A 15,512-nucleotide genomic window follows, 5' to 3' on the forward strand; every position below is an offset into this window, starting at 1 on the left:
GGGCAGCCATGCCAAGCCAGGGAGGAGTAAAGATGAGGGGCCAGGAGAAGAGACCTGCTTTATTAAGAGACACAGAAAATAGGAGACAGGCAGAGAAAGGTAGAACCTGGTGTTCTCACACCAAGCTGAGGCCCTTGGTTGCAGGGATCCCAGAAGGCACCACTGCTGAAGGAAGAGACCAGGCCAAAACTCTTACTCCAACCCCCTCCTCAGTCACTTACCATGTACCTACTACATGCTCACCCTGTGCAAGGGTTTGGGGGAAATAAAAAGGCAGGAGAAGTTACAGTCTGCATCCTCAAGAAGACACTATGTGCAGGTTCTTTTTTTTTTTTTTTTAATGGAAAGCAATGGATTTTTTGTTAACTAATTTATTTTTAATAATCTCTACGCCCAGTATGGGGCTCAAACTCAAGATCCCAAGATCAAGAGATGGGATGCTTACCCCACTGTGCTAGCCAGGTGCCCCTATGTACAGGTTCTTAAAAAGCTTTATCTAGGGGTACCTGGGTGGCTCAGTGGGTTAAGCATCTGACTCTTGATCTCAGTTTGGGTCTTGACCTAATTATTAATTAGCTCTAATGATCTTGACCTAAGATCTAATTATCTTGATCTAATTATTAATTTAATTTAAAAACAAAAAAGCTTTATCTGCATTGACTGATTACAAACTTCCCCTTACTATCCTGCATTATTCCTGTTTTACAGATGAGAAAACTGAGGTTTGGAGAGGTGACCAGGGTCACGCAGAGAGTAAGAGAGAAAGCCAGAACTCAGCTCCTATACAGCTGCACACTGAATTTCTTGGCTCAAAGATGCGGGCCCACAGAGTCCCATCGTTAAAAATATATTGAATGGGGGCACCTGGGTGGCTCAGTCATTAAGTGTCTGCCTTCGGCTCAGGTCATGATTCTAGGGTCCTGGGATTGAGCCCCGTATTGGACTCCAGACTTGGCCCCTCTCCTGCTTTCCCTGCTTGTGTTTCCTCTCTCGCTGTGTCTCTCTCTGTCAAATAAATAAATAAAATCTTAAAATATATATATATATATTTATATATACTTAATGAATTCAGGGATTCTGTGAGGAAGTTTCAAGAGAGGATAGAGGTTTCAGAAAAAGACAGGAGATTGCATACCCACACATAGTTCCACTCCTTCCCAAAGCCCCACCAAAACTACAATTTTAAAAAGAGAAAACAAAAACTTTAAGAGAAATTTTTTGAATAGCAGAAGTCCCTAAGGATGGGAAGGACAGCAGAAGAAAGAACCACAACAAAATTTTGGAAGCTGGAAAGCAGCTGGGCCAGTGACAAGTGGGAGCCAAGCTGAGAAAAGTCACAACCCCCAAGGTGAGAAGCATCTGACCCCACAGAAACCTTAAACAGCTTGGGAAATAGAAGTCTCAAAAACCTCCCCGAGAGGAAGAGGTGGCAGAGGGTAAAGTGCTAAAAATATAGAGTATTACTTTAAAGCTATTTAAGAAGCAGTAAGACACCCCCCACCACCACCCCGTACAAAGCCACTGGGTTACTATCCTTCTACCATCCTGCAAAAGGCAGGGATTCCCCTAGAGGGGATAAATGGACCATCCCTTCGGGCACAGAGGGCCTGATTGGAGAATGGGGGACGGGAGGAAGGGGCAGGAGGGAGGTGTGTGTGTGTGTGTGTGTGTGTTACGCGCGCGCTACATCAAAAATAAGGAAAGCACACATAGATGTTGAGATCCCAGTCCCCTTCTTTACTTCTTCCTCGAACATGGAGCCTGGCTTCCACCTCTTGGCAGGAGACAAGAGTCTTTTCTGGACAGTGCCTGGGTGGTTCAATCATTAAGCGACTGCCTTCAGCTCAGGTCAAGATCCCAGAGTCCAGGGATCAAGCCCCGCATGGAGCTCCCCGCTTGGCAGGAAGCCTGCTTCTCCCTCTTCCACTCCCCATGCTTGTGTTCCCTCTCTTGCTGTGTCTCTCTCTGTCAAATAAATACATATTTTTTTAAATTTATTAAAAAAACAAAAAGAGTGTCTTTTCTGGTGACTCTGACCAGGTCAAGAAATACATAAAGATACAAACACCAGTTCTCAACAAATGGCCCATCCAGGTCACCACACAAAGGAGCTCCATCAACAAGCCCATCCAGTGCTGAGAGCAGACAACACAAAATCACCAGACACCCAAGGCAAGCCTCTAACATGGAAGAGAGAGAGCAAAATACATAGGAAAAGACAACCAAGAGGAAACAAACTATTCAGGAGAAGAAAATTTCAGACAAAAAAACGCTCATTAATATATATTCAGAGAGACAAGATATTGTCTTTCTGGATATTATTAGGGGTGGGGATTACAAACACAGTAGGTGACATACAAAATTCAACAGATACATCCCCACTCCAACCAGCAGAGTTTGGCCCACAGCAGGTGCTCACTCATAGTATCTACTGAATGGATAAATGAAGTAGTGATTCTCAAGCTTTAATGCACACAGATCACCCAGGACCTTGTTAAAATGCAGATTCAGATTCCATGGATATGAGGTAGGCCCTAAGATTCTCCATTTCTAACAAGCTCCCAAATGACACATGGTTTGGTCCAGCAGAACACACTCTGGGAAGCAAGGGTCTTCTGGAGCTGTTCTTTGCACTGGCTAGGCATTAAAATTACTTGGAGCTAGTAGAGTGTCACGTGGCAGCCCCACGCACTGAGACTCTAATCAACTTGGCCTAGATGAGACTGAGACATAGCTTAAAGCCTCTCCAGATGAATCCAGACCAGAGTTGAGAACCAATGCTCCACAGAAAGCCTGTAATTGTGTCAATCATTTGACCTGGCCAGAACTGTCCTGTTCTCCCATGTTCTCTCCCACTGCTGACACTGACCACTCTTTCTGAAGGCCCTTCTCACCGTGGCCATCAGCATCAGTTTACGGTATGACTTCCTACACCGATGATGCTCCTCAATTCTGTGTAAGTCCTGTTAATGTCAGTGGATGGAGAAATCATTCTACTGAATCCCAAGATACTCATTCTGAGAATGTTGTCCTTATTAGATTCTCACACTTACCCTGAACTTCCTAATTTCTTTGTTACTTTGGACCTTAAAACTTTCAGGTTAAGCCCTTTTAGGGAGGAGGTTTTTGTTTGTTTTAGTGAAATGTGGATATTTTCCTAACCAAAAATCCTAATCCATTTTCCCAATGTTCCTATTACTAAAGTAGAATTTAGTAGTTTTGTGTCCATCTCATCCATGCCAAACATGGGATAAAATAATATCAACAGACATTTACTGCTATCAAAATTGCTAAAATTACAATAGAAGGGATGGAGGATAAGTTCAGGTCTTTCACAATAAAGAGCAAAAGACATAAAGGTGGCAAAAAGGAGAGAAAGAAATAAAACCAGATGATCAGTACAAGAAGGTCCAATACCTAAACAAAAGGAGTTCAGAGGAGAGAGGGGAGGGAGGGAAATGGCCAAAATAATACAAGAAAACTTCCCAGACCTGAAGTACAAGCTTCCAAATCAAAAGGGTTCACTGAGTATACAGCACAAGATGAAAACAGACCCACAATGAGCTACATAATTAGGAAATCATTAGGAAACAGAATACTGGAGATAAAGACAAGATCTTACATACTTCTGGGCAAGGGAAAGGGTCCCACATCGGTCCCACACAGGATGTGGAATGACTTTAGATTTCAGTGTTAACTCTAGAACCTAAATGCAATATCCTCAAGATGCCAAAGGAAGGCAATTTCCAACCTAGACCTTTACATTCACTTGACTGAGTTTCTATTATTGTGTCTTCTAGTTCACCAAGTTTTTCTTCTGCAGTGTCTAATCTGTCTTTAATTCCATTCAGTTTATTTTTTTCATCTCATGCAATGTAGTTATTTATTTATTTTATTTGAGAGAGAGAGAGAGAGAGGGAGAGCACAAAGGGAGAATAAGAGGGAGAAGCAGACTACCTGCTGAGCAGATAGCCTGACATGAAGCTCAATTCCAGGACCTGAGCTGAAGGCAGATGCTTAACTGACTGAGCCACCCAGAAGCCCCTCATACAATGTAGTTTTTATTCTAGAAGTTCAATTATAATTTCTCTAAAAATACATTTTTTAGGAGTACCTGGGTAGCTCAGTCAGTTAAGCATCTCGGAGTTGTGAGGTAAAGCCCCATACTGGGCACAGAGCTTACTTAAAAAAAAAAAAAAAAAAAAGATGACAGCAGATTTCCTATAGAAATGGAAATGAGAAGACAGTGTCAAAATATTATTTAAGTACTGAAAGAATAAACTAATGACCTAGAATTCTAGCCCAATGGAAATCTTTTTTAAGACTAGTGGTGCCTGGGTGGCTCAGTTAGTCAGGCATTTACCTTTAGCTCAGGTCATTATCCCAGGGTCCTGGGATCAAGCCCCACATTGGGGTCTGCTCACCAGGGAGTCTGCTTCTCCCTCTGCCCTTCACCTTGCTCATGTTCTCTCTCTCTCTCAAATAAACAAAATCGTTAAAAAGAAAAAATAGGGCACCTGGGTGGCTCAGTGGGTTGAGCCTCTGCCTTCGGCTCAGGTCATGATCTCAGGGTCCTGGGATCAAGTCCCACATCGGGCTCTCTGCTTGGTGGGGAGCCTGCTTCCTCCTCTCTCTCTCTGCCTGCCTCTCTGCCTGTGATTTCTCTCTGTCAAATAGATAAATAAAATCTAAAAAAAGATTCAATTTCCATTATTAAAAAAAATAAAATAAGAAAAAGAAAAAGAAAAAATAAAGACTAAATAAACTTTTTAAACCTACAAAAGCTGAAAGAATTCATCACCAGCAGACCTGCACTACTATAAAAGAAGTCCTTCAGATAGAAGGAAAATAATACCATATAGAAATATGGATCTACGCAAAGAAATGAAGCACAAAGAGGGGCACCTGGGTGGCTCAGTCAGCATCCAACTCTTAGTTTCTACTCAGGTCATGATCTGCAGGTTGTGAGATCAAGTCCCTGGTCAGGCTCCACACTCAACACAGAGTCTGCTTCAGATTCTTTCCCTCTCCCTCACCCTGCCCACCCCATGCCTCCTCTTGCTCATGGTTTCTCTCTCTCTCAAATAAGTAAATAAATAAAATCTTAAAAAAGAAAAGGGGGCACCTGGGTGGCTCAGTTGGTTAAGCATCTCCCTTTGTCTCAGGTCATGAGCTCAGGGTCCTGGGATCAAGTAACACATCAGGCTGTGCTCAGCAGGTAGTCTGTTTCTCCCTTTCTCTCTGCCCCTCCTCCCCCTGCCCTTGTGCATTCTCTCTCCCAAGTAAGAAAAATCTTAAAAAAAAAAAGAAAAAAAAAAAGAGGGGCACCTGTGTGGCTCAGTCAGTTAAGCATCTGCCTTCAGTTCAGGTCATGATCTCAGGGTCTTGGATTGAGCCCCACAACTAGCTCCCTGATCAGCGGGGAGCCTGCTTCTCCCTCTCCCTCTGCTCCTCCCCACCCTGCTTGTTCGCTCTCTCTCTGAAATAAATAATAAATAAATAAATCTTGAAGAAAGGAAGAAAGGAAGGAAAAGAAAAAAGAAAAGAAGTGAAGTGAAGCACTGGAAATAGCAACTACATGGTTTAAATAGTTTAGATGTTTTTATGATTTAGATTACTTTAAAGGATAAATTGACTATTTAAACAAAAATAAGATGAGTATAGTGTGGGTTTACAACGTGTATAAGAGTAATTTTTGACAACAGCATAAACAGAGAGAAATAAAAATTTTATACTATTATCTATTTATACTATTACTAATAAAAATATGGGTATTTATACTTAAAGGCAGACTATAAGTTAAAGATGTATATTATGATTCCCAGAGACAGTATAAGAAAACTGTCCTTATAAACATAAAAGCACTCTTAATTATAGGAAACTAACTGAGGGTTGCTGGGGTGAGTGGGGAGAGGGATGCAGTAACTGGGTGATGGGCATTAAAGAGGGGACATGATTTAATGAGCATTGGGTATTACATGCAACTGAAGAATTACTGAACTTTACATCTGAAACTAATGATACACTATATTTTAACTAACTGAATTTAAGTAAAAAAAAAAAAAAGATGAAAAATTCTTTTTTTTTTTTTAGATTTTATTTATTTATTTGTCAGAGAGAGAGACAGAGTACAAGCTGGGGGAGTGGCAGGCAGAGGGAAAAGCAGGCTCTCCGCTAAGCAGAGAGCCCAATGCAGGACTTGGTCCCATGACCCTGGGACCATGACCTGAGCCAAAGGCAGATAGATGCTTAAACAACTGAGCCACACAGACATCCCTAGATGCAAAATTCTTTTTTTTTTTAACTTTTTGTGTACTTTTTTTTAAAGAGATTTTATTTATTTATTTGAGAGAGAGAGTGAGAATGGGAAAGAGAGAGCATGAGAGGGGAGAGGTCACAGGGACAAGCGGACTCCCTGCTCAGCAGAGAGCCTGATGTGGGACTTGATCCCGGGAGTCTGGGATCATGACCTGAGTCGAAGACAGCTGCTTAACCAACTGAGCCATGCAGGTGCCCCTAGATGCAAAATTCTTTTTTTTTTAATTTTATTTTTTATTTTTTTTAAACATTTTTTTTAATTTATTTTCAGCATAACAGTATTCATTGTTTTTGCACCACACCCAGTGCTCCATGCAGTCCGTGCCCTCGCTAATACCCACCACCTGGTTCCCCCAACCTCCCACCCCCCACCTCTTCAAACCCTTCAGATTGTTTTTCAGAGTCCATAGTCTCTCATTGTTCACCTCCCCTTCCAATTTCCCCCAAATGCCTTCTCCTAACTCCCCATGTCCTCCATGCTATTTGTTATGCTCCACAAATAAGTGAAACCATATGATAACTGACTCTCTCTGCTTGACTTATTTCACTCAGCATAATCTCTTCCTAGATGCAAAATTCTTAACAAATTCTTTAGCAAATAGAATCCAACAATACATTTAAAGACTAATACACCATGACCAAGTGGAGTTTGTCCTAGGAATTAACATTTCAAATTAACATTTGAAAATCAGTTTTAACAAATCAGTTAATTCAACGTATTAACAAACTAAAAAAGAAAATCCTACAGTCACAGGAAAAAAACATTTGACAAAAGCAAAACAGGAAAAGTGGGAGCTTCTTCAACCCGATAAAGATCATATATGAAAAACCTACAACTAACATCATGCATAATGGTGAAACACTGAATGTCTTCCCCTGAAGATCAGGAACAAGTAATCTCATCTTCTATTCAACCTTATCCCAGAGGATATAGCCAGTGCAATCAGACAAGAAAAAGAAGTAATTATCAGGCATAAGGAATAGAAAGGAAGAAGTAAAATTGTCTTTATTAGCAAATGACATGGCAGTCTATGTATAAAATCCAATGGAAGCTACAAAAAAGTTACTAGAATACATTTAACAGGTGGTAGGATGCAAGGTCAATATATAAAAATCAGTTGTGCTTATATATATATACTAACAACAAACAATAGGAAATTGAAATTTAAAAATACCATTTTATAGCAGCATTACTGACAACAGCCAAAAAGCGAAAGCAACCACCAGTAAATGAATAGAGAAACAAAATGTGGTATATTCTCACCATGGATTATTATTCAGCCTTAAAAGAGAAGGAAATTCTAACACATGGTACAACATGGATGAACCCTGAATACACTGTGTATGGTAAGTGAAAAAAGCCAGTCACCAAAGGACAAGTACTGTGTGATTCTATCCCTATGAGGTATTTAGAATAGTCAAATTCACAAAGACAAAGTAGAACATGGTTCCAAGGGCTGGGGCGGAGGGGGAATGGAGAGCTATTGTTCAATAGGCACAGACTTTCAATTTTGCAAGATGAAAAGTTCTGGAAATAGATGGTGGTGATAGTTGCACAACAATGTGAATGTACCTAACACTATGGAACTATACCCTGAAAGATGCTTAAAATGGTAATTTTTTTTTTTAAGATTTTATTTATTTATTATTTGACAGAGAGAGATCACAAGCAGGCAGAGAGGCAGGCAGAGAGAGAGGAGGAAGCAGGCTCCCTGAGATCATGACCCGAGCCAAAGGCAGCAGCTTAACCCACTGAGCCACCCAGGTGCCCCCAAATTTTATGTTATATTTTACTACAGTTAAGATAAATAAAAAAGCCAAATACCATGTAAAAAACACCATTTACAATAACATAAAAAATACATAATACTTAAGTATATCTGACAAAAGATGTGAAAGAGCTGTATAAACTACAAAACATTGGTGAAAATCTTAAAAATCCAATACAGACATACACATTGTTTATTGGTGAGAAGGTTCAACATTGATAAGATAATGGATACCTCCCCAAATTCATCTATACATTCAACACAATCCCAGTCAAAATCCCAGTGGGCTTTCTGGTAGAAATTAACAAATGGATTCTAAAATGTATAGGAAAGTGCAAAGAATGTGGAATAACTAAAACAATTTTGAAAAGGAAGATCTTACCCTGATTTCAAGATTTTCCATAATCTACAGTGATCAAGATAGTGTGGTACTAGGATAAAGACAGACAAATTGATCAATGGAACAAAAAGAGAGTCCAGAATTACATCTACCCATACACAGACATTGATATTTGACAAAGGTGCAAAGGCAATTCCACAGAAAGACAAGGCTTTCCAACAAATGGTGGAATAGCTGGATCTCCACAAGCAAAAAGCTGAACTTCAATTCCTATCTTGCACCATAGATAAGAATTAACTCCAAATGGATCACAGACCTAAATGCAAAACCGTAACTATAAATCTTCTAGAAGGGGGCACCAGGCTGGCTCAGCCAGTAGAGTGACTCTTGATCTTGGGACTGTGAGTTTAAGCCCCCACACTGGTGTAGAGATTACTTAAAAACAAAATCTTTAAAAATAATAATAAAACTTCTAGAAGAAAAATAGGAGAAAACCGTTGTACTTGGGTTAGGCAAAGATTTCTTGGACATGACACCAAAAGCAAAACCATAAAAGAACAAATTGTTAATAAAAATTTTTTTAAAAAATTGTTAAACTGGAGTTCATTAAAATTGAAAACTTCCGCTTGTCAAAAGACACTGTTAACAGAATTAAAATGCAAGCCAAAGACTGGAAGGAAATATTTGCAAATCAAACATACACAATCCCAACATATTCAACAAAGAGTTTGTATGCAGAAAATATAAAGAACTCATAAAACTGAATATGAAAAAAACCCACAAGTGAAAAATGGGTAAACTATTTGGGTTTTTTTGTTGTTGTTTTTAAAAGATTATTTATTTATTTGACACAGAGAGACCACGTGCACGCGCACAAGTGGGGGAACAGGCAGAGGGAGAAGGACAAGCAGCCTTCCTGCTGAGCTGGGAGCCCGATGTCAGCTCGAACCCAGGACTCTGGGATCATGATCTGAGCTGAAGGCACATGCTTAACAACTGAGCCACCCAGGTGCCCCTGGGTAAACAATCCGAACAGACACACAGACACGTCACCAGATACACAAATGGCAATCTAGCACATGAAAAGATGCTCAGTAATACTAGCCACTGGGGAAATGCACATTAAAATCACAATGAGATAATCACTACAGACCTATTAGAATATCTAACATTAAAGAGACTGATCACACCAAGTGTTGACAAAAAAGTGGACAAACTAGAACTTTCATCCTCAGTTGGCAGGTATGTAAAATAGTACAGCCACTTTGGAAAACAGTCTGGCAATTTCTTTAAAAGTTAGATGTATCCCTACCGTATGACTCACAATTCCAGTCCTAAGGATTCACCAAAGAGAGATTAAAAAAAAAAGATCTCCACAGAAAAACTAATACATATGTTCACAGTTTTATTTGTAATAACCAAAAACTAAAAAGAACCCATTAACAGGAGGATGGATAGACTGTGGTTTATACATATAATGGGATGCTACTCAGCAATCAAAAAGAATGACTTACTGAAATACACAACATGAATGAATCTCAAAATAATTATGCTTAGTGGAAAAAAGCCAGGCAAAAAAAGGGAACACGCTGTCTGATTCCATTGACATAAAATTTCAGGTAATGCAGACTAACACAGAGAGACAGAAAGCAGACCGGTCTATTGCCTGGGGAAAAGGGAGAGCAAAGGAGGGGCAGGATGAAGGAATCGGGGAGAGGCAAAAAAACTTTTGGAAGTTTGGGAATAATGGGTATGTTCATTGTCTTGATTGTGGTGATGGCTTCCCAGATATACACATATGTTAAAACTTATTGTTTTAAATATGTTCCATTCACTGTATATCATTACACCTCAATAAAGCTGTTATTAAAAAACGAAAAGAATAAACACTTCATTTTTCAGACTGAAGCCCAGGGCAGGGCCTAATCTTGGACTTAGGAACCAGAGGACAAGATCTGGGAGCATGACACCTCCTCTCCAACCTCTGCCAGGAGGAGCCAGGGTCCCTGAGAAAAGGGGAACCAGGCTGCCAGAGAGGCGTCTGAGCCCTCTACACTCAGGACTCAGAGTGTCCTGCATGGAAACTGGAGCCCAGAGACATTATCTTGCCCCGGGAGGTTACACAGCTAGTAAGTGGCCTAAACTTGGGTCTGTCAAAGTGCTTCTCCTCATCTACCACAAACTCAAAAAAGATGACCTGAGGGGCACCTGGGTGGCTCAGTGGGTTAAGCCGCTGCCTTCGGCTCAGGTCATGATATCGGGGCCCTGGGATCGAGTCCCGCATCGGCCTCTCTGCTCAGCAGGGAGCCTGCTTCCCTCTCTCTCTCTCTCTCTGCCTGCCTCTCTGTCTACTGTGATCTCTCTCTGTCAAATAAATAAATAAAATTAAAAAAAAAAAAAAAAGCTGACCTGAAATATGATAAAGATAAATGGTTGTGTGTCTGTGTTTAGAACAGACAAGTCTCCCCAAAGCCAGAGAGCCAGAACCAGTCTGGCCATCCCAGAAGAGCCAGGCACCATGGACACAGCAGCTGAACTTCCAGTGCAGGAGTGTTTGGGGGTGGCGGGGTGACAAGCAGGCGTGGGACGAAGCTGACAGCCGGTCTGGGCTTTGCATGAGGAGCAGACTAACCGGCTCCTCCAGCACTGTTCCAGCAGCCACCTGCAGAAGGCTTTGCCGGGCCCTCCGCCCCAACAAGAAAGCACTACCTCCACCCACACAGGCTCGGACAAGGGTCTGGGGGACCCATCTTACTCCAAGACCACACTTTTGGTTGGGTCAAAGAAGGGACCCAGCTAAGGCCGGCAGCAACCCGGCACCCACCCTGACCCAAGGGCTAGAGAAAGCAGCAGGAATTCACATGGTGCCAGGAGGTGAACAACCCTAGGAAGATGAGGTCCATAAACCGGCCAACAAAGCCCCTCTGGGCCAGGAATCAGTAGGTCTGGCACCCAGGCCATGGGGGACCACAAGAAGCCAAATTTAGTCCCCATCCCTGCAAGCCCGCATTTCTAGGCTGGGCTAGGAGCTGGCCCGGGCTGGTACAGAATTCAGGATGCCGCAGCTGCCCCTCTGTCCACCTCCATGGGGTGAGGCTGAGCTCTGGGCCCCAGATGATGCCCAGAGTCCAGCAGAACGGACATCCCCTCCTCAACCACCCCTCCTGAGAGCCCACATGGAGAAGGCCTCACCGGCAGTTCTCTGCCCTTCTGTCCCTGTTCATCCTTGGCCCTGGGCCCTGGGTTATTAATCAGCTGTGAATAGAAGGTGTGATGGGAGCAGGTCAGGTTCGTGCTCAAGTCCCCAGCGGCCACACTCACATCTCAGATCACGTGGCAAAGAGGGTTCCTAGATAAGGTCCTGTTAAAGCAATGCTGCCCCTTCCCTTTTATGGAATGTGTCTGGAGGACCTGAGGAAACCTGTGTTGATTGCACCATCTTGGCCCTGGCAGGAGGCACCCCATCAACAGGGGTAGACAGCTGGAGGGGTGACCACCTAGGCCTCTGCAACCTCAGCCTGGGGCTACCCCTCTCTGCCTTCTGCCCAGGCCTGGCAGCGGCCCAGACACTCTCATCTCCAGTCTAGACTCTAAGGAAATGCCCCATCACTCCAGTTGGCATTTTTAGTGGTTGGGGGAGGGATCCAGTCTTACTGTTCAAAAACTGCACTGCTTCCTCCCTCCCCAGGTTTAAACACAGGAGGGGGGACGCGAGCAGTCTGGAGACCACCCTCTCCTGAAATAACTGCAGCCCCCTGCTTCAAAACACACCAACTCCCGCTGCGAAGAGAATTCGGTTTCCTTACCTGCTGCCTTCTGCTGCCTCCCCGCCGACACAGTTTCGATCAGGTCCAGGCTGAGGTGGCAGAAGATCCAGTAGGACACACTGCCTGCTCTCGCGCAGTGGGTTCCAACGCTCCGACGCTCCGATCCCCAAACCCCTACATCTTGCGCTCCCCTCGACCCCGGAGCGATCCCGGTGCGGGGCAGCCGGCCTGCAGGTTACCACCTCCTCCTCCGCCGGCGCCTCCGGATCCTGGGCCCCTCAGGGGGCCCCTCTCCCTCCCTCGACCCCTTTTCGTCCAGGTATGTCTCCTGGACAGCCCGCACCACCTGTCCTTCCTGCACCCCAGGAAGCCAATTTGCTTCCTGCACCCCCAGGCGCCCCTCCCCCTCAGGCCCCTGGGGCCCCACAGGCCGGGCCCTCCCCACTAGCTCGAGTCTCTCCCGGCGTGCTGGGGCCGCTCCCAAGACCACCGCCTCCCGCCTGAGGTGCCCGCAGCTCTCCCAGTACCGCCCCCCCTGCTCCCCAGAACTTTCGAGCCCCTCCCCGCGCTCCCAGGAGCGGTCCCCGAACTCGGAGAGCGGCTCCGGCTGCTGCAGCAACCTGCGTGGGCTCCCCTCCCCCTGCTCCTGCACCCCGGCGCGGGCCTCCCCACGCTCCTGCACTGCGGGGCTGCCTCCCCCCTTTTCCTGGTGCTGCTTGCGGGGCCCCAGCCCCTCCTCCTGCACCACAGGCCAGCCCGCCGAGCCCGTCCACCGCGGCGGGCGCCTCCAGTCCGCGCCGTCCGACAGACCCCACACCACCCCCAGGCTGGGCTCCCTGCCACGGCCGCCCCGTTCCTGCACCCCCAGGCCCACCCCGCCCTCCTCCTGCACGGCCGGACCCACGCCCCCCTGCTCCTCCACGCCGAGCTTCAGCCCGCGGAGCAGCTGCGGGCCCCAGCTGAGAACCCCGACCCGTTGTGGCTGCTGCTCCGGCAGCGCCGGGCTGAGCCCACCGTGCTCTTCCTGCGCTCCCCGCCCGACGCCCCCCGCCCGCACTGCCCAGCGCACTCGCCTGCCCCCAAGAGGCCGCGCGGTCCCACCCCTCCAGATGGTGCTGCCCTCGGCGCGCGCTCACACCGCCCACCGCCCGGGTCCTTCCGCCCCGTACCCCTGGGGAGGGGGCTGCGCGTTGGCGCCCCCTCGGGTTCCGCGGCCACCCCCACGTCCCAGGCCTGCCTCCTAGCCCTAGCCTCCCGGCGTCGACGTCCGCCCGCCGGGCGCCGCGCCCAGCGCCGGCCCCCGCAGGTGCTGCGGCCCCGCGCGCCGGCCCGCGAGCCAGGAGCTCCCTCCCTCCCGCCTGAGTTCCTGGAGCCCGCCTGCGCGTGCGCCGCCCCAGGGGGGCGGGGTCCGTCGGGGTTGGCCCGCCCTCTTAAGGGGGCCAGGTCTCGCTTGCTCCTCCCCTCTTTCCTTTCTTCAGTCCCACCACCAATGCCTCTTCTTCTCGCGGCAGAAATCTCCCCGCCCCAGATCCACCTTGTGCTTTCTTAAGTGCCTACAGACAGAGGTGAAGCCGAAAGTAGGAGTTCACGCTGAGACTTTGCAGTCAACCAGGCCCAGTGGAGGAGCACTGAAACAGGAGTCTTGAATTCTCAGTAGCAGCAGTTCAGCTGCTGCCGACTTACCTTGTGAACAGTATGAAAAGTCACTTCCATCTGGTCTCAGTTGCTTTGTTTCTAAAATGGGGAGGCTGGATTGGAAAGTTTCCAAGGCCACAGTCCAGTGAGTGTTTGCAGAGCGGGACTCATCTCTCAGCAGGAGCCCAGAGGCCTGGGAACCTAGGACACCCCCATACTTTCCCTGGGGCCAAGGGAGGACATTTCAACAAGGGAGAGGTGGTTTCAGGCTTTGACACTTCCTTTCCTGGCAAAGGGGCCTTCCTCCCTCCTGCCCCGCTCCCTCTTGGGTGTTCTCCTCCCTGTAGCCACAAAGAAGGAGGAAATTCAGAGCTCCTCCCCCCAGTGGTAGTGCAGCCCTCAGACCCAGATCCTAGCTAGCTGAAGGCAGCCTTGAGCCGTGGTGCCTAGAACCCAAAAGCTTAAGGCCATTTGGCACTGTTACTGACTGCCTCATCTATAAAATGGGTACAATAATAAAACAAGTCCAAAGAGAACTGTCCCAAGGATCAGACATCAACAATCTGTGTAAGGATGGCTCTTTCAGCACCCCTATTGTCGGGCATTGGGCCCCAGGGCCCTGGCCAGAGGGCAGGAGGGCAATGAAAAAGGGATGGGTTCCAGACACATATGGGGGGCTGGATGGGGTGGATTTGCACATGGTATCTTGCCCTCTGAGGTAGGCAGGGCAACTTTCCACTAAATGATTTTTTTTTTTTAAGATTTATTTATTTTTGAAGAGTGAGAAAGAGGGCAGAGCATAAGCAGGGGGAGGGGCTGAGGGAGAGGGAGAGAATCTCAAGCTGCCTCCTGGTAAGCACAGAGCCCAGTGCAAGGCTTGATCCCACGCTGAGATCATGACCTGAGCCGAAATCAAGAGTCAAGAGTCAGATGCTTCATCAAGCCACCAGGTGCCCCTCCACTAAATCATTTGATAATGGTGTGTGGAGCAGCTTGCCTTAATCAGGAAGCCAGAGCCACGGAGCAGAGGGTGAATACACCCTACCTGGTCCAAAAGAGAGTCTAGGGCAGGCAGGACTGACCCTCTTGCCTGATCTCAGGGGGAAAAGCCAGAGGGGAAGGAATCTGAGAGGCGTCCTCTCCCAAATTCCTTCACACTACCTCCGTAATGACCCTTGCTAAGGTTTAGGGAAGCTTCCTGTGGGTAAGGCCCTACTTGGCATGTATTCCCATCTAACCTCCGCCACAATCGAATGAGGTGCTCATTACCATCTTCACTTTTTTTAAGATTTTATTGATTTATTTGACACAGAGAGAGAGAGACAGCGAGAGAGGGAACACAAGCAGGGGGAGTGGAAGAGGGAGAAACAGGCTTCCTGCAGAGCAGGGAGTCCAACACAAGGCTCAGGCTCAAGGCTAGATCCCATCCCAGGACTCTGGGATCATGACCCGAGCTAAAGGCAGCCACCTAAGGACTGAGCCACCCAGGCGCCCCCTACAAACCTCATTTTAAAGACGGACTTTACCTCATTAAGTAACTTGCACAGGGTCGTACAGCTGGTAGTATTAAAGTCAGAATCCTGATCCAGTTTTTGACTCCAGAGTCCGCTCAAAAGCACAAACACACAGAAAGCAATGCCAAACCCAGGAGCCTCACCTTGGGATGAATTGGGGCTGACTAGA

General features: G+C 46.4%; 1 protein-coding gene across 1 annotated transcript in view; it reads right to left on the reverse strand.

Moving 5' to 3' along the window:
- Positions 1 to 13,471, reverse strand: part of LOC111154990 (tyrosine kinase non receptor 2) — a 46,342-nt gene extending 32,871 nt beyond the window's left edge. The window contains exon 1 of the mRNA XM_022514969.1: positions 12,234 to 13,471. The gene's annotated coding sequence lies outside the window, so the exon portion shown is untranslated. The remainder of the gene's footprint in view (positions 1 to 12,233) is intronic.
- Between the last annotated feature and the right edge of the window lie 2,041 nt (positions 13,472 to 15,512).

Source organism: Enhydra lutris, unplaced genomic scaffold (genome assembly GCF_002288905.1).
Source record: "Enhydra lutris kenyoni isolate GAN:26980312 unplaced genomic scaffold, ASM228890v2 scaffoldscaffold39, whole genome shotgun sequence".
Classification (NCBI taxonomy): Eukaryota; Metazoa; Chordata; class Mammalia; order Carnivora; family Mustelidae; genus Enhydra; species Enhydra lutris.